Genomic DNA, 25053 nt, shown 5'->3' on the forward strand with positions numbered 1-25053 from the left:
CTTGGCTGGTTGTTGCATTTATAGATAGCCTCTTTGTATGAATATTGGTTATATTTTCTTATTCCACTATTTCAGTAGTTCGTTAATGTAATCTTGTGTTGAAGCAGTAAACGTATTTGGCTTGCTGCCGTATACTGGAGGACTCGGAGCTAGAGACTCGACTTGAGTCCTGATTACCCCTCTGGACTTTACTTATTTAGATAATGGATCTAGAGAATAGGTGGAGATGGGGTGGAGGTGGGATGTCAGGAGAGTTGTCACAGGAAGCAGGTAAGCAGCGGCTTATATACTCCTGCTCATGGGCTATGATTTGTCAGATTAAAATTAACATGCTTCTCCTGAACCTCTGTTAATTAACTCCATTATATTTATACAGTTACTGCAGGGAAAAGTATGTAAACCCTTTGGATTTACCTGGATTTCTGCAAAAATTGGTCATGAAAGTTGAGCTAATCTTCAACCAACTCACAACAATAGAAAAACACTGCTTAAATAACACAAACAATGACACATTTTCATGTCTTTTTTGAACACACATTATAAACATTTACAGTACAGGGCGGAAAAGTATGTGAACTCTTGGATTTATTAAATAGTTAATGCTACCTTAGCAGCAAAACTTTACATGTAATTGCAGATCAGACTTGCGCAATGATCTACACTACTCCTTTTTACAAAACTTTCTCTGTTCAACAATATTCTAGGGATGTCTGGTTGAAATCTCTTGAGGTGATGCCAAAGCATCTAAGTTGTGGTCAGGACTCTTGACTGGGCCTCTCTCACAATCCCAAGCACCTCTGAGGGATCCAGAGCATTGGCAATGAATGACTTCTCCCACTGTCTGATCAGAGCCATGTGTGGATCTTACTAAGTGGAGAGTCTGAACTGGTCTTATAAGAATCTTCACTGACTCCGGAAATCCGCTGTATTAAAAGCATACACCACATGGCTAAAAGTATGTTGACACCCTCTTTTAATTAACGGGGTTGGCTATTTCAGCTACTTCCATTACTATCAGGTGAATAAAATCAAGAATATAGCCATGTCATCCATTAAGACAAACACTTTCAGTAGAATGGGGTGAAAAAGAGCTCAGTGACTTTCAAGATGGCAATTTTATTATCTTTTATGGTCTGAATGGGAGCAACATGTCTTCCGCAATATTTAAATTAGTAGTCAACAAATTTATTCAAAGGGTTTTCGATGGCCAATTCTTCAACGATTACGCCCAATGCAAATATATGACTACATCCTTGCAAAGTAGCAATAGTAATTTATAGTTACTAACCTTTAAACCAGTCATATACCAGAAGAGAAGTGCCCCACCTTGTTGCTTTGTGGGACGGACAAGGCACAAGTATTGCACACAGAATACGCCGGTGCAGTGAATAGAGGTGGCAGTCTAAAACAGTGAATCTAATCACCATCACCATAAAGACAAAATGTATTTGCACTTCTTCAAGAATTAATAAAGTAACATTGATTAGTTTGCAGGTTAGTATGTGACAAAAAATGTCATGTATGTCCTTTAACAGTTTGAGTTGAATTTAATGTAATTTAAGGGAACATTTTAGTGGCACAGGAAAATTTTCAGCAGTATCCAAAATCATAGCTGGGCACAGCTGCCACAACATGATCACACAGGAAGCACAACTGGAAGCATTTGCATAATCAGTGACAAGCGCAATTCGGATGTTTTATTTTTACCCTCTTAAATTACATTTTTACTCCGCTGATGATTAGATTAAGGTTTGGGTCAGGGGATAAAGTTTATAAAATATACATTCCTCTTCACTGTATTTCAGCCTGTACAGTAAAAAACAACTCACTTTTGGCACCCCTCTGTGGACATTTCACCTGGAAAATGGTGCTCACACGTACACGTACGCCCAAAATCACATAACAATTTGGCCACTGGAGGCAGTGTTTTGAATTTTGCTAAGCACTGACCGATTATAGCTAAACAAAAGTTTACCAACTGTTTCCGATTTCACTGTAAGATCAGTCTGGCTGTTGGACGTCGAGTGGCAGCAGCAGTGACATTGTGTGTTCATTCGTAGAAAACAATGGTTTTGAATTTTAGAAGTTAGGCCTAAGCCTAATCCAAAAACACAACATTATTTTAACTCTATCTAAATACCTTTATCGGTCGCAGCATCGGAGAGTGGGCTCTTGCTTTTGGAAGTGGATGAATATTCTGAGCTCCCACTCTCAGGTGGTAGAGCTCAGGACGAAGCGGACGCTGAGTTGGCAGCCGTGCTTACCCGGGCGGCTGTGAACATCAGGCTTGAGTGGAACCCTCCGCCCTGCCCTGAGCATTCGCGGCTGGATGATTGGTTTCTGGGCTCAGAGCACGACTCACGGCCACGCCTCGCCCCAGTGCCTTTCTTCCCGGAAATGCACGAGGAGCTCGCGAAGGCGTGGAAGGCACCTTTCTCCGCCCAGACACGCTTCGTGGGCTCGTCAACCCTGACTACCCTCGATGGCGGAGCAGCCAAGGGATATGTTGAGCTTCCCCAGGTCGAGCGCACCATGGCGGTGCACCTCTGCCCGCAGGGCGCAGCCACCTGGAGGAACCGAGCAATGCTCTCTTCCAAGGCATGTAAGTTTTCTTCGTCATTAGTGGTGAAGGCTTACAATGCCACGGGTGATTCAGGGTTGATTCAGAGCAAGCACGTGTTGGTCCGGACGGACAACACAGCGACCATGGCGTACATAATCTGCCAGGGTAGCGTACGCTCACATCGCATGTCGCAACTCACCCACCACTTCCTCCTTTGGAGTCAGCAGACATTGAAGTCTCTGCGAGCCACTCACCTCCCGGGCGTCCTCAATCGTGCAGCGGATGTGCTCTCACGACAGGTAACACTCCACAGAGAGTGGAGACTCCACCCCCACGTGGTTTAGCTGATTTGGGAGAGATTCGGAGAGGCGCAGGTGGACCTGTTCGCCTCCTGAGAGTCCTCTCATTGCTCCCTTTGGTACTCCCTGTCTGAGACTCCCCTCGGTACAGATGCCTTGGCACAGAGCCGGCCTCAGGAGCTGCACAAGTATGCGTTTCCCCCAGTGAGCCTCATTGCACAGACATTGTGCAAAGTCAGGGAGGATGGGCAGCAAATCCTGATGGTTGCACTGTACTGGCCCAAACTGTCTTGGTTCTCAGACCTAATGTTCCAGGCTGTAGCCCCTCCCTGGCGCATTCCCCTGAGGCAGGGCCTTCTCACTCAGGGGCAGGGCACGCTCCAGCACCCGCGGCCAGACCTCTGGAACCTCCACGTCTGGCTCCTGGATGGGACACAGAAGACCTAACAGGTCTTCCGCCAGCAGTGATAGACATGATCACTCAGGCCAGAGCCCCCTCCACGAGGTGGCTGTACGCTCTGAAGTGGCGTCTCTTTGCAAATTAGTATTCTTCCCGTGGGGAAGATCCACAGAGATGCGCGGTTGGTCTGTGTTGTCCTTCCTACAGAAGGGGCTGGAGAGACAGCTGTCTCCCTCCACCCTGAAGGTGTACGTGGCTGCTATAACAGCATATCATGAAACACTGAATGGGAGACCCTCACAGCAGCACGACCTGATCACCAGGTTCCTCAAGGGTGCGAGGAGATTGAATCCTCCTAGGCTGCACCTGATTCCCACTTGGGATCTCTCTGTGGTCCTACCTGCCCTACAGAGAGCCCCCTTTGAGCCCCTGGAGCAGGCCGTGCTTAGCACTCTGTCACTGAAAGAAGGTCCTCCTGGTGGCGCTCACCTCTATCAAGAGGGTTGGGGACCTGCAGGTGCTCTCTGTCACCAGTGAATGCCTGGAGTTTGGGCTGGCTCACTCTCACATGATCCTAAGACCCTGGCCCGGTTATGTGCCCAAAGTTCCCACCACTCTCTTTCAGGATCAGGTGGTGAAACTGCAAGCACTCCCTTCAGAGGAGGAAGACCTAGCCTTGTTGTTGTTGTGCCCAGTTCACGCCCTGTGCATCTATCTGGACCGCATGCAGAGCTTTAGACGCTCGGAGCAGCTCTTTGTGTGTTTTGGAGGACAGCAGAAGGGGGAAGCTGTCTCCAAACAGAGGCTGGCCCATTGGATTGTGGATGTCATTTCTTTGGCTTACCAATCACAAGACCTGCCATGCCCCTTGGAAGTCTGGGCGCACTCCACTAGAGGTGTTGCGTCCTCCTGGGCACTGGTGAGGGGCGCCTCTCTAACAGACATATGCAGAGCAGCGGGTTGGGCTACACTCAATATCTTTGCGAGGTTGTACAACCTGCGCATAGAACCGGTTTCAACCCAAGTGTTATGGGGTAACAACAGGTAGGCCGGTCAGCCGGTCGGGTGTATCGCTTGCATTAGTACCTTTCCCCTTTTAAGGTGATAATGTGCGCTATCTTGTTCACAAAAGTTCCCAGCAACTGGTGAACACTGGACGCCTTTTTAATTTCTTAAGCACTGTTCGGTGACAAACTCGGCAGAGGAGTAACGCCGCCAGGCCCGGTACTCATGGTATGCCCCTTTCCAGGTGAGCCCGTGTACTTGGGCTCAGTGCTCCATACGTGGTGATTTCCCCCCCATTCGGTAATCCCGTATGATGCGTTTCCACTGTTCAGTTTCCCCTTGGTGAACCCTGTGTTTCCCCTCGACAGAGCTTCCCTCTGCCTCGGCCACTGTTGCTGTGTACCCTCTCCATACATAGGGTCCTCCCCAGTGGCATCATTCCATATGTGAACTTCCTGGTCAGTAAGTCCATGTGAGGTATTCTCCACATGTTAACCTCCCTCCGGTAGGATGTGGTCTCCATAGTGCTCTCCCTCCTGGAGAGGGAAGAGCACTTCCCCAGAGCTATTCTATCAGGTGCTCGGTGGGAAATTGCTTAATACAAAAATCAGGAAAGGCCACAGTATGTAGCCTCCTAGGGTAAGTGCCTCCTCCCACCCTTAACGGGACCAGGGAGAAGCGTTAATTAACTCGCTGGAAGGTCACGACGTGGTCGAGGGCTCGCTGCGAGGCACGCAGCAGCTTGCCCGTGTCCGCTCCTCCTTACCTCGTGACATGGTTCAGCGCCTGCTGCATTTCGTATAGGAATCCCTAGTGTCACTACATCGACACAACATCGAGTGAGTGACAGACAGGGAATGTCTTGGTTACTGATGTAACCTCTGTTCCCTGATGGAGGAAACAAGACGTTGTGTCCCTCCTGCTGCAGCGCTGAACTGACTGCTGACATGGCTGGGACTCTCTCTCGGCTCCTCAGCACAAATCTGAATGAGTGGCGCATGCCATCTCCTTTTATACCTGTATGTCCGGGGCAGAGAGCGGCATGCAAATTCCATTCGCCAATCTTCATTGGCCTTTTCTGAATAAAGCAAAGGTGACTGGGGCTCTCAAAAGCGAACCCCTAGTGTCACTACATCGACACGTCTTGTCCCTACATCAGGGAACAGAGGTTACATCAGTAACCAATACGTTATAACTGTAAAAGTGCACTCAGTAATTGTTTGCTCATATCATCTTGGACATAGAATGACACCTAGTGGTGTGGATGCAGCATTATTCAAAATCAATAATTTTCAGTTAGAGATGCAGAAATGTAGAAATTCACTTTTCACAATCAGACATGACTAATTTAATCCAAGAGTGAAAGTGTCCAATAACAAAACGGCTACTGCGATTAAATGAGCAGTATTCAGCTGGTCATGTGATTCTAAAATGACAGCCCCCATGAGGGCCCATGTAGAATGAAACAGCTTTTATAAGGCTACTGATATGACTAGAGTCTTTATACATATGTGTCAGAATTACAATTCATTTCTTTAGTAGTAAAACTTTTTAATGGTAAAAAAATTACTAAGTGCACATTTAATGACATTTGTTTTTTAAAAGCATTTTTCTATACAAAAAAAAAAAAAGTTGTATCTCTATGATTATTTTCCCATAACAGGGTTACACACTAAACAAGGCCAAAATGAGTGTAAACAATAAAATACTGATAAAGACTGTAAGAGAATATTCAGTTAGAACCACGTGGTCAAAAAAATGTATACAATGTCAGAAACATCAAACTATTATGTAACACAAGGGGTTTCCTGACTCTGAATGACTCTGATATCATCTATTGTGGAATTTAACATACAACCTTTCAGCTCCCAGTCCAGTCTTGAAATGCTTATTATGCATGTTCATGATGACCTGTTTTGCAGTACCATTGTCAATTGAAGTTCCAGTCAGATTTTTGTGTCCTGGAAAGAGACTTTCCTGTTGTACCACTTGGACAAGTGCAGATGTGCTTTGACACTGTTATCTGGGCCAAGAATGATATCATCCACTTAGAGAAAACTGCACGGATTCACAACCAACGCAGAAAGGTGTATTTATAGATGTCAGTGGTCCCAACCTGGGATGCACTGCCTCATGTTTACCGCTGGGTCTAGTTTGTTTTCATTCTCCCAGGCCCTACTGTAAGCAAGCACATTTCCCAGGACAATGTTCCCTGCGGCTGGAGAACACTGCACACTAGAGCCGGCACATTTGACCTCACACTTGTTGCACTCGTCTCATAGCATGCTCAAGCATAGGTGGGTATGCACACATTGGAATAGAATGGAAGATGTTTGTGTGTTTCAGTGTCCAAGCCTAAGACTGTCTCATTGGCTTATTGATGCAATTTCAAGTCCTTACAAAGCACCCATTTTACCTTCGCCTGAGGGTATTTGATCCCATTCTATGAGGAGCATGGCATCCTCATGGGCTTTGGCTAGAGGTGCATCCTTGGAGGACATTTGTATGGCGGCATTGTGGTCCTCTCGCATACATTTGTTAGATTTTATAATCTGGATGAGGGTTTCACTCTGCCTCCCAGGTTCTCTCTGTTGGAACAGATGTAAATTCATAATTCCTTTTATGCAGACGCTTTAGCTCGCTTGTGTGCCGCTATATGCTTACCACACAGGCTTAGACAGTTGGCAGCTACTGTTCGCATGGCGTCAGTGTATTTCATTCCCATAGCAATCATACACAGCTCGAGTTCCATGAAAGGGAACATCTCAGTTATGTACGTAACCTAGGTTCCCTGGGGGGAAAGAGATGCTGCGTAGCTTGCCATACTCTCTAGCACCATGAAAATAGCTTGTATTTGACCAAAATTCCATTATCATCAGCAAGCTAACTGAGTAATATGTATTATGATAACATAGCACTTTAACTCAATGTACTCGTAATTACCACTTCAGAAGTAGGAAGAAGAATAATTCCGATAGCACATGAAGTTAGCATTAAGGTTCGTATCTCCTCTGGCTAGGGATGGGAGAATCGATCTTGAAGGATCAATACTTTTGATAATGTTGTTGATCCTCACTTTGTTTTTTAAACTTGTACTTTTATTATGTATTTGCTGTGAAATGGAATGCTGAACATAAGTTTGAAGTGGAAAAAATTTACTGTATTAGCAATTAGCAAATATTTCTCCTTCTCATCTTAACATGCTGAAAGACACTGAAAAATACAAGCTGAACGTGCTGAAAAGCACAAGCAGTCGCAGACAGCGCTCTTTCACGGACAGCACACTTTCAAACAAGGAGATTTTCATGCTACAGGTTTTTCATGCTAAATAATGCTAAAAAGCTAAATGTGACATTTGGATTGATGACAAATAAAAGTGTCCAAGATAATTTAAGGGAAAAATCTTTCACAAATTTAGTTTAAAATGCATGAGCCAAGTTCTTGTAATATTTGTATTCATGTTGGTTTCATATGGTTTTGAAAAACTTTATATCATTTTCAACAAAAAGTTTGATTTAATGAATGCAACCATGAATTACTCTAAAAGTGGTAACATTTTCTTGCACCTTGAATACATGTGAGTGTACACATCCATTGTTCGGAGGTTGTAGCATTTGACATTTAGAACCTGAACTAACCTTTTCATTTCACAAAAAGGCTAAACTACCTGGTATTTTAAGAGACTTTTTGACCTTGACGCAAAATCATGAGGGTCTGCATGGGTCCACTCTGTGATATAATTTCCTGTGTTCTTGTCATATGACAAAAAAATGACTTTCTACATGATGGTTGCAACACCTTTATTTGTCATAATGGGTATACAAAATTTGTTTTAATTTGTTTCAAATTAAAAGTTGTTAAAAGACAGTTGTTAAAACAATGATAAACAGAAATGTCTGATAGTTTGCAGTCTAGAACAACTACATGTTAAAAATGACAACTTTCAATTATAACATGAAATTGATATAATTGCCTATTTTATTGTGAGAAATAAAAAAAATAAAAAAATTTAAAAAATCAGCCTATCAGAAGTATCAAAGTTGGTATCCATTTCAGAGAACCTGGCAACGTGGAAGCTACTGCCAGGTATTTCTATGTGGGTCCTAAAGACAGTAGAAAAGGGCTACAGAATTCAATTTGTTCACCGTCCTCTGCGTTTTAACGGCATGGTCCCCACTACCATGAAACCGGAACAAGCACATTTACTGTCACAAGAGCTGCAATCTCTTCTGGTCAAGGGGGCTATAGAACATGTTTCCCTTCCAGAGAGAGAGTCAGGTTACTACAGCAGATACTTCCTGGTTCCCAAGAAGGATGGGGGATTGCGTCCGATTTTAGATCTTCGAGGCTTGAACCGCTCAGTCAAGGCGCTCAAGTTCAAGATGCTAACTGTCAAGACGATCGTGTCACAAATTCAACATCGCAATTGGTTAGTCACGCTTGATCTCATGGACGCATATTTTCATATAGAAATACTGCCACAACTCAGAAAGTACCTGAGGTTTGGTTTCGGGGGCGAAGCTTACCAATATCGGGTTCTTCCATTCGGCCTAGCCTTATCGACTCGTACATACACAAAGTGCATGGATGCAGCACTAGCTCCATTGCGACTTCAGGGCATCCACATTTTGAATTACATAGATGACTGGCTGATACTAGCACAATCACAAGAACTGGCATTACAGCACAGAAATGTCGTCTTAGCTCATCTAGTTTCTCTGGGGTTGAGACTCAATGACAAGAAAAGCGTTCTTTCTCCTGCCCAGAGAACGACATATTTAGGGAACGTATGGAATTCGATCACGATGCGGGCACAGCTGTCTCCAGCTCGAATCGAGACCATTCAGAATACCCTGTGCAAAGTCAGGCTAGGCCAAGTTCATACTGTTCTTCAGTATCAATGAATGTTAGGTCTCATATGCAAAAGGCCCATAGGTGCCATGAGACCGTTTCAGTTGTGGCTCAAAGCCAGGGGATTTCATCCAAGGGCCAATCCCCGAAGGCAGATAAGAGTTACGCGCCGCAGGCTACGTACCCGCTCTATGTGGCTCAGACCCCGGTTCCTCGCCTTGGGTCCCACTGTTGGTGCATCTTGCCGTCGCAGATTGCTAACGACAGACACCTCCCCGTCGGGCTGGGGAGCGGTCTTAAGTGGTCGTCCAGCTCAAGGGGAATGGGAGGGTCATCAGCTCGATTGGCACATCAACGAGTTGATGGCTGTATTTCTGGCCCTGAAGTACTTCCTACAGCATTTGAGAGGCTGCCATTTCCTGGTGCGGGTGGACAACACAGCGGCAGTCTCGCGCCAGCTAAACAGACTAGCGTGGCAGATTTTTCTTTGGTCCAAGGGCAAGCTCCTGTCACTCAAAGCAGTATATATCCCTGGATGCCTGAATGTGGGAGCGGATTTACTGTCCAGACAGAAAATACCAACGTGAGAATGGAAACTGCACCCCGAGGTAGTGAAACAAATCTGGTTAAGATTTTACGAAGCAGAGGTGGACCTCTTCACCTCCCAACAGACAGCGCAATGTCCCCTCTACTTCTCTCTGAGTCACCCAGTCCCTCTGGGTCTGGACGTGATGGTGCATACATGGCCCAAAATGCGCCTGTATGCATTTCCTCAGGTTTCTCTGCTCCCGGGAGTTCTAGCCAGAGTTCATCAGCAAGGATCTTGCCTCTTACTGATAGCGCCGCATTGGCCGAACAGGGTATGGTTCTCGGAGATAATATCTCTCCTTGACGGCACACCTTGGGCAATACCGGAGAGGAGAGACCTTCTGTCTCAAGTGCAGGGGACAATATTTCATCCCCGGCCCGAGCTGTGGAACCTTCATGTTTGGCCCCTGAAGGGTACCAACTGAGGGACACTGGGTTTTCACCTGAAGTTACTGAGACCATTCTGAGTGCTAGGGCTCCTTCCACTAGAAAATGTTATGCCAATAAATGGGGTGTCTTTGAAAGGTGGTGCACTGCACATAATGCAAATCCAGTTAATTGCCAGATTGCTTCAGTTCTGGACTTCCTGCAGGAGAAATTATCAGTAAGCACATGCCCCGCCACTCTCAGGGTTTATGTGGCCACTCTGTCAGCTTGCCACGCCTTGATTGACGGGGTGCCACTGGGGAAACATCCTTTGCTCACTCGCTTCGTCCGTGGGGCCATGCGACTGAGGCCTCCCATTAGAACCAGGATCCCTTCATGGGACTTAGCTATAGTCCTTGAGGGTCTGGTTGAGACCCCCTTTGAACCACTAGAGTCGGTTTCTGACAAGCTATCAAGAAACAAGGTTTCTTATGGCTATCACTTCTTTAAAAAGAATTGGGGATTTGCAGGCTCTGCCTGTCTTGCCATCCTGCTTAGACTTTGCCCCAGGAATGGCAAAAGCGATATTGCATCCTCATCCTGACTACCTGCCTAAGGTTCCTTTCTCGACCGTACATCCGGTCACTCTTGAGGCCTTCTGTCCTCCACCGTTCACAATGTCGGATAATGAGAGACTTCACAGACTGTGTCCAGTCCGTGCTCTTCAGGCCTACATCCACCATACTAGCCGGTGGCATAAGTCAGGGCAACTATTAGATTGTCATGGGGGCCGTAACAGGGGGGCAGCCTCCACAAAACAGACAATGTCACATTGGGTGAGGGATGCTATTGCCCTTGCCTATGAGGTACGCAGTTAAGCTTCGCCAGTAGGCATCAGGGCTCATTCTACCAGGGGGGTCGCTTCTACTAAAGCTTTGGCAGGGAGTGCCCCTTGCAGCATGTTTGTAATGTGGCAGGCTGGTCCTCTCCGCACACATCCATAAGATTTTATAGTTTGGATGTTCATGCCACTCCGGGCTCTCACGTCCTTGAGTCAACGTCACAAGCTCATGTCTGAGACCATTTGCGTTCTTGTGAGTACACACTACACAACCGTAAGGGGTCCAGACACCCACAGTGTGGCGGCGTGGGTATTCTCGTTCCCATAAGCGCTTAATCAAGTGCAGCACTAAGTGTAGCTTTTGACCCTTGTTCCCTGAAAAAGCGGAACAAGATGCTGCACTTCATTACCGCAGGATGTCCCAGGACTGCTCTTCAGACAAATATACCTGATGATGCACCTGTGGCACATCTATTTATAGCCCCTGGTACTGGCACATTCTGATGATGTCACCAACAGAGGCTATAAAGTTTCTAGTCAATTTCATTGACGTGTTGCACACATATTCACAGCTGGTCACTTCTAAAGACGTTCCCATAAGTGCTTAATCAAGCGCAGCATTAAGTGTAGTTTTTTCAGGGAACAAGGGTTACGGTCAAGTAACCCAAGAAGTTAGGTGGTAATCAGTACCGCCGCTGCGCTCCCTATATGCATATTATGCAGTCTGCATAGGACACCAAGTCCCTAGGGGGTCACCAGAAAACTCCACCGGCTGCCTTTACTGGCACGTTATATGATATTCAACGACCCAGTAGCAGTCACAGAACACAGAGGGGGCGCTCACACCGCGCCTGCAACTTTCGTACCGCGCCTTGCAGCATAAGGCAGGTGTTCAAATGGCAACTGTCTTACTACTGCAATCATGTTACGAAGTTCCGAGCTCTATCTGTGCTTTGCGGGCATGTTCTACTGCTGTGCTACATTGATCAAGTGCTTGGCACAGGTATCAACATAATGTCTCCCACCATCTGTTTTCCCCATGGTCAATGCATGAGACATTAGCGGCGTTTGCGTGAACTGACTCGCTTCTCATGAACTACCGTTTATTCAAGGGGTCATATTACGCGTTAACGGCATTAAAAAATTAGTGGCATTAAACTAATTTTGCATTAACGCGTTATTAATGCGTTAACTTCGACAGCACTAGTTCTTACAAAATGTATTCTCTCCCAGTCTGACTGATCTCCTCTTCCAGCAGATAAAGAAAACAGAAATTTTAGCATTGATACTATTGCAGTTGTCACATTCGGAGACTTTTGAAATACGTAGCTTACTATCTGTTGCTATTTGCAGTGTTCCCATTGATAACTTGGAAAAAAATCGTCATCAATATCCTGGAAATATCAGGTAATTTTAAAGTTGTAGCTTGGTTCCTGGCTGGGGAAAGTCATGGAAATTCATAAATTCTTAAAAAGTCATGGACAATTCAACAGTGAATACACATGTTTGTAGTTGTAGCTCAACTCTACAATAAACCAATCCAGAAGAAAATACTCTGCAATCTCTTAATTCATATGAATAATAAATTATATTAATATAAATGAATTCAAGGACATCCAAATAAGTATGTAATATCAAAAAATAAAAATAAAAAATAAATAAAAAATACACACACACAATTCACTTTTCATATGACCAGGGTGTTGCCCTGTGCTGAATGCCTAGCTCAGCAATAAGCTGTTAATTTGAGTCCATTAATGTCACAAGGGAATTTGCCAAGTCATCATGTGCATTCCTGTGTGAGTGTGTGTGTGTGTGTGTGTGTGTGTGTGTGTGTGTGTGTGTGTGTGTGTGGACAAAAAATGGACATCGCTCAGATGGGCAAACAGAGGTCATTTTGATGTTGTGACATTGGAATTCTACAGAACCATAGAACTTCAGTGGGAATACATCCAGTGTCGTTCTGTACAAATGTGAGTACTAAAAGCTGCACTGATGTTTGGATAGGAAAAGTTTTTTGATGTGGTTACACATCAGACCTGATGGGATATGGAGCTGAGATTCAATCTCACAGTCTTTCACTTTCACAGTAGTGGTAAAGGGGCTGTGTGCCATCAGAATTTAATTGAAAATGCATTTTAAACTCCCTTTTAATTCCTGAATATGTACTGAGATAGCAAACAGGTTGCAGAATTGTAATTCAAACTTTTACATTCAAAGAAATGTACATTACTGCTGTAAGTGTAGTTTTAATAGGCAATTACATTTTGTTTTTCAGTATAAAATAACATGTTATCATACACAAAAACATATGGGGTATTTCCAGAAACATTAAATTATATTAATAAACACTGAGCGCATTTACATGCACTTAAACGTGGTTCCCTATCAATTCAGTTATGAATGCTGTGTCATAGCTGACATTATGGGTTATCCTCGCAGGCATAGCCAATCTCTGAAACTCTTTAAAATCTCGCCAATTTTAATTGGCAGATAGCGCTTTGTGCTCCGCCTCCCTCCCGCATGTAGCGGGCATATATAGAGGCAGTGCATAGCGATATCTCTTCAGAATTTTCTCCTTCAGTGTGCCAATAATCTCTCTCTCGTACTCTGCATGGAAAATTGGATTTTCTTTTACCAAGAATCGCCGTCAAGATTTGCACCTCACACAGCGGGTGGATCAGAGTTTTCTTCTACCCCCTGTGGTGCTCCAGCGATAGTGAATGCTAACCTTAACCATTGAACAGCAATGTTGGAATTTTCCTCCTGTGGACAGCAGGTGGACAAGACATCTTCGCCTCTTTCACCGCATCACAGCACTGGGTGAATATTCTATGGCCCGTGGGCCTCAACGGAAAGTATCCTTTGAATTATTCATTGATTGGATTGTTTTCTGTAAGCGTGTAATATAAGCGCTACAGCCTGATTGTGCTTGTGTGAATCTGTATACTGTGAACAATATAAAAGAGCTGTTTACTTAAAGACGTCTTTTTAAAGATGCCGTTTCAAGGGGGGCATGGGTAGATCAGCGAGTAAAGACGATAACTACCACCCCTGGAGTCACAAGTTCGAATCCAGGGCATGCTGACTGACTCCAGCCAGGTCTCTTAAGCAACCAAATTGGCCCGGTTGCTAGGGAGGGTAGAGTCACATGGGGTAACCTCCTTGTGGTTGCTATAATGTGGTTCGCTCTCGGTGGGGTACGTGGTGAGTTGTACATGGATGCCACGAATGAAGCCTCCACATGTGCTATGTCTCTGCGGTAACGTGCTCAACAAGCCACTTGAAAAGATGTGTGGGTTGACGGTCTCAGATGTGGAGGCAACTGAGATTCGTCCTCCGACACCCGAATTGAGGTGAGTCACTACGCCACCACGAGGACTTAGAGTGCATTGGGAAATGGGCATTCCAAATTGGGGAGAAAAAGGGCAGAAAAAAAAGATGCCATTTCGTAAATGTTTTCTGCTGTGTGAACGGTATATCCCCTTATCCAATGGGCATGAGCGCAGTGTCCTGTGCATGGGTCAGGCTCACGCAGAGGCGCCACTGGGTCACACTGTGTTCACTGTGAGCACATGAGACTCAAAATGCTGCGCTCTCGGCTCTCCCTCTTCCTGAGGGATGAGTCCAGTCCCTTCCCCTCCCATCATGCTCCTTCTGTGGCTCCTGAGGGACAACACGAGGGAGATGTTCGAGATCGGGATGAGCTGGATGAGTTTGAGGAGGAGATTTTGCCAGCGCAAGCCTTGCATGTCTTCTCACCTCATCCACAAGTGTTTTCGCCTGTAAAGTATGCCCGAGATGACCCGTGTCCCATTATCGGGGCATTCCCTTACATTCAGCACTTACTCCTTGTGAGCCCTGGAAACAGTTGTTGGATGAGCTCAACGGGACTTTTCTCCGAGGAGAGGAATACTGCGCTAGAGTTTCTAAAACCGAACTATTTCAGGTGCTCGCTCGGGCAGTCGAGAACCTCAAATTGGATTGGCCCACTCCTAGTGTGCCTAAGCGTTCTCGGCTAGATGATCAGTTCTATCCGAACTGGTGCGACTCCATGTCCCGCCGCCCAGTGACGTTCTTCCTCGAGCTTCACAAAGAGCTCACGAAGACATGGCGTTCACAATACTCGACAAGAATGCTCATCTCGGGAGCCGCAGCTTTCACGATGCTGGACTGTGCTGAGGAACGGGTATATACGTTGATTCCCTTGGTTGAAGAGGCAGTTGCGGCCCACTTGTACCCCTCCTCGACCCCAGCGTGCAAATCCAGGCCCGTTCACCCGTCCAGGCCCTGTAGGTCGACATTCACAGCAAGCCTACCAGGCTGATCTGCTAAGAAAGAAATGGACATGTGGCAGCGGGGGCGTGGTCAAGCATCTCTCCGGAGAGAGAGAAAGCGGTAAGCGCGCTTACACCTGAGCTAAATTTTGTCTAACACCTGTCTCTAATTTCAGTGAGCACAGGGAGAGTGGCATAAAAGAGCCACACTGCCAGTAGATGAGAGAATTACAGGCAGCTGTACTGCGTGTGTTTATGGTTGTGTGTTTTTGTTTAAGTTGTTCATTAAATTATTATTTAAGTTCTCAAGCCGGTTCTCTGATGCGCCATCGCGTGGTCCTCGATCACTCTTCCACCCTCTCAGGCGGACGGCAGCCGCTCCTCCCCGGGCGGACTGGAGTCAGACCTCCGACCCCCAGTGGACAGAACGCCCCTTTGCGTTCCCAGCATCCCGTGGGGACACTCCTCCACCCCTGGCAGCAGCCCTAACACTCCAGGCGGTCGGGGAGTCGCTACCCTCCTCCCCCCATGGACGGCGGTCTTCTTTCGACCCCTCCGCGTTCCCAGGGGATGGCAGGGCAGTCCTCCGCCCCTGGCAGCGGCTCCCTCGCTCCAGGCAGTCGGGGAGTCCAGTCCCCACTCGCCTCGCGGACGGCGGCCGTTCCCCACGTCCGGGTGGTCGGGCTACTCCATCCCCCGTCGGATGGAAGCGGCGCTCCCCTGGGTGGACGGCAGTGTCGAGGACTGTGCGACGGGAATCCCTCCTCCCTCCCGGGTTTCAGCACCAGTGTAAGGGGGTTCGAGGGAAAGGAGGAGGCGAGAACCGGCTTGAGAACTTAAATAATAATTTCATGAACAACTTAAAAAAACACACAACCATAAACACACACAGTACAGCTGCCTGTAATTCTCTCTCTCTCATCTACTGGCGGTGTGGCTCTTTTATGCCGCTCTCCCCATGCTCACTGAAATTAGAGACAGGAGTTAGACATAATTTAGCTCAGGTGTAAGCACCCTCACCGCTTTCTCTCTCTCCGGAGAGGTGCTTGACCACGTCCCCGCTGCCACAGGACATGAGTGGGCCGGATCCCAAATCTGTCACAGAGCTGTGCCTTGCCGCTGACATGGCTCTCCGGCCTACATCACCGCCCAAGCCACGGGTAGCCTTGTGTCCGCTGTGCGCCATTTCTGGCTTAATTTGTCAGAGATGCGGGACAGGGACAAAGCTGTGTGGGACAGGGACAAGGCCTGTTCGGCGACACCATTAGCACTTTCACCGAAAGGTTTCATGTGGTGTAGAAGCAGTCGCAGGCCTATAAGCACCTCATGCCAAGGCAGGGGGGGGGCTCTGGAGCACCTCCGACTTGCTCGCACTCTATCTCTGGTCAACTGCCCCACAAATTCAGTGTGCCTGTTGCACTGCCACCACGAAAATGGAAACGGGCCCCCGGTGTGGTCCCAATGCCCCTGGCCCAAGCGCAAGGTTGCGATCCCGAGGTACCCTTGTACCGGTGGGAGGCCTCTTGCTAAACTGGAGCAGTATTCCTGATGTTACTGGCATGAAGTTGGCACCAGCACCCACGGCCACAAGGTGGCTGCCTCGCTTCAACTACGTTATTTATTATTACTTTCATGTACACATAGGCCCTCGTCACAGGCCATTCTTGAGATTCGCCTTCGAGGGGATTGTTTACCAGTTCAAAGTCCTGCCTTTCGGCTTATCCCTGGCTCCTCACACATTCACAAAATGTGTCGATGCCGTGCCTGCTCGGCTGAGGCTGAGCAGCATTCGCATTATGAATTACCTCGACGACTGGTTGCTCTTAGCACAGTCAAAGGAACAAGACTGCAAACACAGAGACCTGTTGCTTGCACATTTAGAGCATTTGGAACTGAAAGTCAACTGGTCGAAGAGCATGTTAATGCCCAGCCATCAGATTTCATTCTGGGAATGAATCTCAAATCTATGACAGCATGCCTGTCAGAAGAACATGTTCATTCCATTCACTGGTGTTTCCATTGAAACTTTTTCAATGAGCCCTGGGCCTCATGGCCTCTACAACAGCGGTCACCTTGCTGGGTCTACTGCAGATGAGACTACTTCAGTGCTGCCTAAGATTGAAGGTACCACATCATTCATTCACATCACACATCACCAGCCATCCAGGGGTTTCATGTTCTGATCAGAACCGACAACATGGCGGTCGTGGCTCACATAAATTGCCAAGGGGGAGTTCAATCACGACCATTGGTGAACCTGGTGCACCAGCTTCTCCTCTGGTGCGAAAAACATCTCCTATAGATACATGCAATGGTTCTAGGTCACCTGAACTGCGGCGCAGATTTGCTCTCGTGACAGGGCATTATAAAAGGAGAATGGAGACGTCCTCAGACAGTTCTGATGATATGGGATTGATTGGGGGGAAGCCGAAATAGATCTATTTGCATCACCAGAGACAACACACTGTCACCTGTGGTACGCCCTGACTCATGCCCCGCTGGGCCTGGATGCTCTAACCCACAATTGGCCAGCGGAACACAAGTATACATTCCCTGTCGTCCACTTAATTCACCAAGTATTGTGCACAATTCTGGAGAACGAGGAAGCGGTACTGTTGGTTGCACTGGAATGGCCCAACTGCCCATGGTTCCCAGAAATAATAGAGCTCTTGAATGCCCCCCATCATGCAGGCATGATTTGGCATCCACATCCAGAATTGTGAAAACTTCATGCGTGGCCACTGAATGGTGCCCGACTGATACGCACTGGCTCTCGCAATCTGTGCTTGACACCATATTACAAGCCAGAGCCCCTTCAACAAGATGCTTATACACGTTGAAATGGCGAGTGTTCGTGGATTGGTGTTCTTCTCGGCATGAGGACCCTGTATAATGCACCGTACAACCTATACTTCACTTTCTACAAGAATGTTTAGATGCGGGTCTCACCCCATCAATGCTCAAAGTGTATGTTGCTGCCACAGCAACCAGACATATCCATCAATAGTCTATTGGACAGTCTAACATTCTTACATGGCGCGAGGAGGTTGAGACCGTCTTGCCCCACCACCATGCCAGTTTGGGACTTGGCGCTTGTGTTAAAAGCACTCACAGGCCCGCCATTTGAGCCAATGGATTGAGTGAGTTTAGGCATTCTCTCATTAAAGACTGCACTGCTACTCGCTTTGGCTTCAGTCAAATGTGTTGGGGACCTTCAAGCGCTGTTGATCAATGACTCCTGCTTAGAGTTTGGACCAGGCTTATCAAAAGCCATCCTTAAACCCAGGAAAGGCTACGTGCCAAAAGTTTTGTCCACTTCATTCAGAGCGCAGGTTATTACCCTTCAGGCTATCTCCCTGCGGATGAAGGGGAGAGGCTATACACACTGTGTCCTGTAAGAGCACTGCATGCATATATCGATCGCACAAGGCAAATGCAGCTTTTGGATCAGCTCTTTGTCTGCTTCACAGATCGCTTTAAAGGGTTGGCTGTCTCCAAACAAAAGCTTTCACATTGGATAGTGGATACCATTGTGCTCACATACATACAGACATACAGTGCCCTATTGGAGTAAAAGCTCCCTCCACTTGAGGCATGGCATCTTCATGGGCATTGTCTAATGGTGTTTCCCTTGAAGACATCTGCCTAGCTGCAGGTTGGGCTTCCCCTAGCACTTTCGCCAGATTTTACAACCTGGATGTCTCCTCTCTCTCTTCCCAGGGGCTTACTGTGAAGGGGAGTTAAACTATGTATCCTGCTGCTTACTACCAACTTATTTTTACATGTTAATCCCATAATAACCCGCAGTTAGCGGTCACTTATATGCAAATTTAACATAAACCAGAATAAAGACAATTACTAGGACCCACTGGGAACGGGAACAAGACTAGAACAGGAACAGATGAACTTGCTAACAAAACGAATTGACAAACACAAGAGGAAAGAGAGCACAATATATAGAGGAACATACATGAGGGACAGGTGCAGACAATCAGCATGACAAGGACTAAACGAGGAGGCGTGGCAGGAGGAAACAAGCAGGCAGGGAAAACAGAGTGCATGGCAGACAGAAAGCACAACAGAGCAGTGCGCTCCAACACAAGACAGATACAAACATATTCACAGATAACAGAAAGGAGAGGGCTGTCAGACCGCTGAGGACAGGACTGGGTCAGACAGGTCGATGACCACTGGGGACAGGACTGGGTCAGGCCAAGTGAGGACCGCAGAGGGCTGGTGGAACTTGGCAGGGACCTCACAGGGCTGAGCAGAATGGTCAGCAGTCATTGGGGACAGGATTGTGTCAGACTGGTCAACGACTGCTGGGGACAGGACTGAGTAAGTGGCACCTGTTGGGGAATGAACAGACTAAGCAACAGACTGGTGTCTGATGGGTGTTGGTTACTGGGCTGAGCAGCAGGCTGGTGGCTGGTGTCTGATGGGTACTGGTTAATGGGCTGAGCAACAGACTGGTGGCTGGTGTCAGACTGGTGTTGGTTACTTATTTGAGCAGCAGACTGGTGTCTGACAGGTGCTGGCTACTGGGCTGAGCAACAGACTGGTGGCTGGTGTCTGATGGGTGCTGGCCACTGGACTGAGCAACAGACTGGTCGACTGTGTCTGAAAGATGCTGGCCACTTGACTGTGTAAAAGGCTGGTAACTGGTGTCTGATGGGTGCTGGTTACTGGGCTGTGTAACAGAGTGATAGCTGGTGTCTGATGGGTGTTGGCCACTAGACTGAGCAAAGGGCTGGTCGACTGCCACTATGGACTGGACAGGATAGCTGAAGGTCACAGGGGACTGAACAGGTTCGTCGAAGGTCACCGGGGGCTAGACATGATCATCGATGGTCACGGGAACTGGACAGACTCGTTGACAGCCTCAGGGAACTGGACAGACTTTCTGACAGCCATGGGGAACTGGAAAGGCTCGTTGACAACCTCAGGGAACTGGACAGGCTCGTCGACAACCTCAGGGAACTGGACGGACTCGTCGACAACCACAGGGAACTGGATAGACTTGTCGACAGCCACTGGGAACTACACAGACTCAATGACCACAGGGAACTGGACAGGCTGTGTGGAGACTGCCGTGGTCGTGAGTGCTGGCAGCAACTGGGAAATGGCCTCCGTGGCCGAGAATGCTGATAGCAGCAGGGGAATGGCCTCTGTGGCTGAGGGAGCTGGTAGTGGCAGGGGAATGGCCTCCATGGCCGTGAGCGCTGGCAGTGACTGGGAAACGGCCTCCATAGCGGGAGTGCTGGCAGTGACTGGGAAACGCTTCCGTGGCCGGGAATGCTGGCAGTGACTGGGAAATGGCCTCTGTGGCCAGGAGTGCTGGCAGCAACTGGGGAATGGTCTCTGTGGCCAGGAGTGCTGGCAGTGACTGAAAAACGGCCTCCATGGCCGTGAGCACTGTCAGCGACTGGGGAGCGGGCACCTTACACGGCTTCCTTCTCCTCCTCCTCTGGATGGTCAGAAGCACTGCAGTGGGAACAGCCACTACCTCCTGGCAGTCAGCAGTGGCAACTGCCTCCTGGCGGGCAGCCACGGACTCCAACGAGTGATGGGAAGAGGGGCTGCAGCACCAAACGTCGGTGAGGGGTAATCGCTGTCCGTGGGAAGAGAGAGAGCTTTCCGAGACACAGGCTGAGATAAAATAATCCCACTTTAAAGCCAATATTATGGTTTCAGTAATACTCCCCTCTTCACCCCCAGCAGGAATACAAGATTTGATGGGCTCAATCAGGCCTGCCACAAAGAGATCAATTAGGCATTCCTGGTAGAAGCCCAAACCCGAGGCCAACACTAGAAATTCAAGCGCATACTCCCTCACCGACTGGTTCCCCTGACAGAAATCGAAGATGGTCTGGGGGGTGCGATCCTGATGACCCACAGGGGAACGAGGTTTAAATAAAAAAAACTCATTCCTGCTGGGTCCAGTTTTGTGGTTGATTCATTCTGTCACGGTATGTGGTGTTGAGAGAAGGACCCAAGTGCAGGAATGAGTGAAAAATACATATATTTTATTAATCAACTGAAAACCAACAGGCAACACAAAACTCTCACGAGGGAGAGAAAACAAACTTAACATAAACCAGAATAAAGACAGTTACTAGGACTGACCGGGAACAGAAACAAGACTAGAACAGGAACATAGGAACTTGCTAACAAAACGAATCGACAAACACAAAAGGAAAGAGGGCATAATATATAGAGGAACATACATGAGGGACAGGTGCAGACAATCAACATGACAAGGACTAAACAAGGAGACGTGGCAGGAGGAATCAAGCAGGCAGGGAAATCAGAGCGCATGGCAGATGGAAAACACAACAGAGCCATGCACTCCAACACAAGACAGACACAAACACATTCACAGATAACAGAAAGGAGAGGGCTGTCAGACCGAGGTCGTGACAGGCAGTGGAGTACCCCTGTGGCTGATGGGATCTCACAATGTGACATTACCCTCCTGCTGTCCACAGACATGTACATTAGCCCCGAGGCCACTAATGCTCTACCCTATTCTCTGATGAGGTTAAATTCCTGTTTCACCGTCTCCAAAGTAACTGAACAACATGAAAATGTGAAAATGTTTCTACAAACAACTTTTAGCAAAACTATTTCCGAATTGTCATTATTTTCTGAAAAAGTTTTGGATGCAGCATGAATTTGTTTGGCTTCTTAACAATAAAAATAAAATAAAAACCACGGCTCATTGTAGGTGAGACTTGTGTAAAGGAGTTCATAGGTCCTGTACACACCTTGTATTAAGATGCATCTTGGGTTGAGATTTATGTACTTTACATTGGTTGGGGTCGTAGTGTAAACGCTCATCCATACGAATGCGTTCAAACAGCAGCGAAGCGCTACCTACTTATCTGTCAATCAACCGCTGTGCTACAACAGGAGTTTTAAACTTTGCCAATTACATGCGACTTAAAATGAATTAATATGAATTACATTTTGAAAAAGTGCATACATATACATGCACAAGACATGCACAGAACTTCTTCAGTGTCCCTGATATTAACATGCAGGGACACAGATTTGAGGCGCATACACACCAAGAGCTCAGTTAATACAGGTACTCCACAGAAATAATTCTGCTTGAGACATCACATTTTGCTTAGATTAAATGTAAGTACAATTGGGAGGAACAGTGCACCATTTTTTTCTGTGATTTGTTTTTCTAGTTTTACTATTTTGTGCTTTATTATCATGCAGTAACTGGGCACGAGTGATGTTGGTGGTGTTGAGTGAGTGTGTCCTCCGTCGACGGTGGTGCCTTGGTTCCAGCGCTTTTCATAAGAGTTAGGGTTTGCGCCATGATGACAGAATTCGATCCCTTGCTTCATTTGCGCTTGGGGAAAGCCCACCCCAGCACCCCCTTAGATCGGGCCCTGCTCTGGCATGAAGCTTAAATATTTGCAATAAAAATATTTTGTATAAAAATACAGTTAGCAATAAAGTCATAAGGAAACATTACAGTATAGCAGGCCAAAGGCACATTCACTAACATCTCGAAAATCGAGAGTTCTTGGTAAATTTGCCGCAAACTTGCCGCAAATTCACCACTGATAATTTTCACATGCAAATGAGCTTTGCGGCAAACTTGCAGCAAACTGTCCATTGTTGCCAAAGGTTTGCCAGACGTTCACCACTACCGGCGAAGAGCTGCAAAGCTTCTGGCAAACATTTGCGGCGAATCAAAAGCTTATTTGCATGTGAAAATAACCAGATGTAAATTTGCAGCTAGTTTAGATTTTTTGTAAGGGTGCTTTCAAAAGAAGTATAGCATAGCATAGTATAGTATAGTATAGTTTAGTATAGTGTAGTTTAGGCCTGTATAGCTTAGAATAGCTTCCATAAAATGACTCAGATTTGGCTATAATCTTTACTCCTCACCATTCCATGTAAAAGAACAGTGAATATGTTCAGAATAGCATACTAACATGTTACTCTTAATATTTCTGTAGTATAAACATTAGTATGCTGTGCACAGTATGCAAACTCCATTTGCCAGAATGTGCAGTATACAAGAGAGCACACTGCATGGAATACTGTATCCCAAAATACAATGCACTCGACTTGACCCATCATTTCCAGTGTAATGAATCAAAGTCTATCTAGCAAGTCAGTCCAGTGTCAGCCTACTTTGGAACGCTCTCTGGAGGCTATTTCTAGTCATGTCAGTGCAGCTCCTATATACTTGAATGGAGAATGACTAAAATTTCAGAAACAGTTGTTCAAGATTTCAAATCAGCAATAAAATCTGACAATACTGGAATCATAAACTGGGATTCTTAACCTCATATTATGCTAAAAAAATAAAAAATAAAAAAAAATAATATTTTCCCAGCTTTTATAGCTAAAGTGCATGCGCGTTCTACAGTTGATTGATGGGTGATGTTTGTATCTAAAAGTTGGGTGGCTCTTTTAACTGTAAGGAGGGACTTCCTTTCTACATCTGTTGACCATTGGGTGCTCAAAGCTCCTTGGTTGAGTGTTCCAATTTCTCCCGTTCATTTTAATAGAAGTGGCCCATCTCTGCTAAATAATCTCTGAATGAATCATCTAAAAGTAATTACAGCAATTATGTTTCTTGATTCATTATTTGATCAGAGTGACAAAAGTTAACACATTTTTACACAAATTTGAATTGAAAATGGGAAATAACCATTTTTGTTTCCAAATTCATAACTGGACACCACCCACACTTAACCTTTTCATGATTATGGTCTAAATTCCCCTGCAGTGTCCCCTGGAGTGAGTTATTTTGCACGTGACACTCCACAGTCGGTAGAGGGGGGCAGAGTGTAGACGAGTATTTTTTAATTTTTAATTTTTTTTAATTCTTGTCATAAAAAAATACTGTATATAATGTGGTAAACATGTGAACAAATGGGTTATGTCTGCTTTACTGTATTTGTTTTATTTAATTTTTATATATTCATTTTATAAATGAACAAATAATATCAGCAGTCCAGTTAGCCTATATGCACTGTTTGACTTCTCAGATGTTTTGTGTGTGTGTGTGTGTGTGTGTGTGTTTGTTTTGGTTTTGTTGGTTTAAAACGATTTTTTTTAGGTTATACACTAGTAGTTACGAGGGTGTTATGCTATAAAGGTGGTTTATGAGGACATCCTTAGTGTCCCCATAATTCAAACGGCTTAACATACAAAACAAAGTTGTTTGAAAATGTAAAAATGGCAAAAGTTTTCTGTGAGGGTTAGGTTTAGGGGTAGGGTATAGAATAGATAGTTTGTACAGTATAAAAATCATTATGCCTATGGAGAGTCCTCATAATGATTGGAGTACCAACTGAGGAGAGGGATAAGGGCAGCCGGATGCAGTAGTTCAGGAGAGAGAGAGCCACATGCATCTGCTGTGTGTGTGTTTATGTTTGTGTCTTTTTAGGTTTTCATTAAATACAACTTTGACTGTTCAGCCATTTCCCACCTCCTCCTTTCCCGTTTTAATGCCCCCTGTTACATTGGTGATGAAACTCGGGAAGGAGGAGGGATGCACTGTAGTGGAGTCCTCGCCGCTGCTGTCCGCCCAGGGGAGCAGCCGCGACCGTCTGCCGGGGGACGAAGGAGCCGCTGTCCGCCTGGAAGCGAGGGGAGGAGGGGCTCGCTGCCGGTCGTCTGGAGTGGTGGAGCCACTGCCAGGCGCAGAGGGGCTCGCTACCGGCGAGAACGTGGAGGGGTGTTCCATCTGCCAGTGGTTGGAGGAATCGCTGCTGGGAGGAGCTGCTGTCATCCGTCAGAGGGTGGAGGAGTGGTCGAGGACCAGGCGAGCAATTTTTTTTCTCTCTCTCTCTCTCTCTCTCATTCTTGCTCCGCCTCACTCTTTC

The sequence above is a fragment of the Myxocyprinus asiaticus genome, chromosome 1 (genome assembly GCF_019703515.2).
Source record: "Myxocyprinus asiaticus isolate MX2 ecotype Aquarium Trade chromosome 1, UBuf_Myxa_2, whole genome shotgun sequence".
NCBI lineage: Eukaryota > Metazoa > Chordata > Actinopteri > Cypriniformes > Catostomidae > Myxocyprinus > Myxocyprinus asiaticus.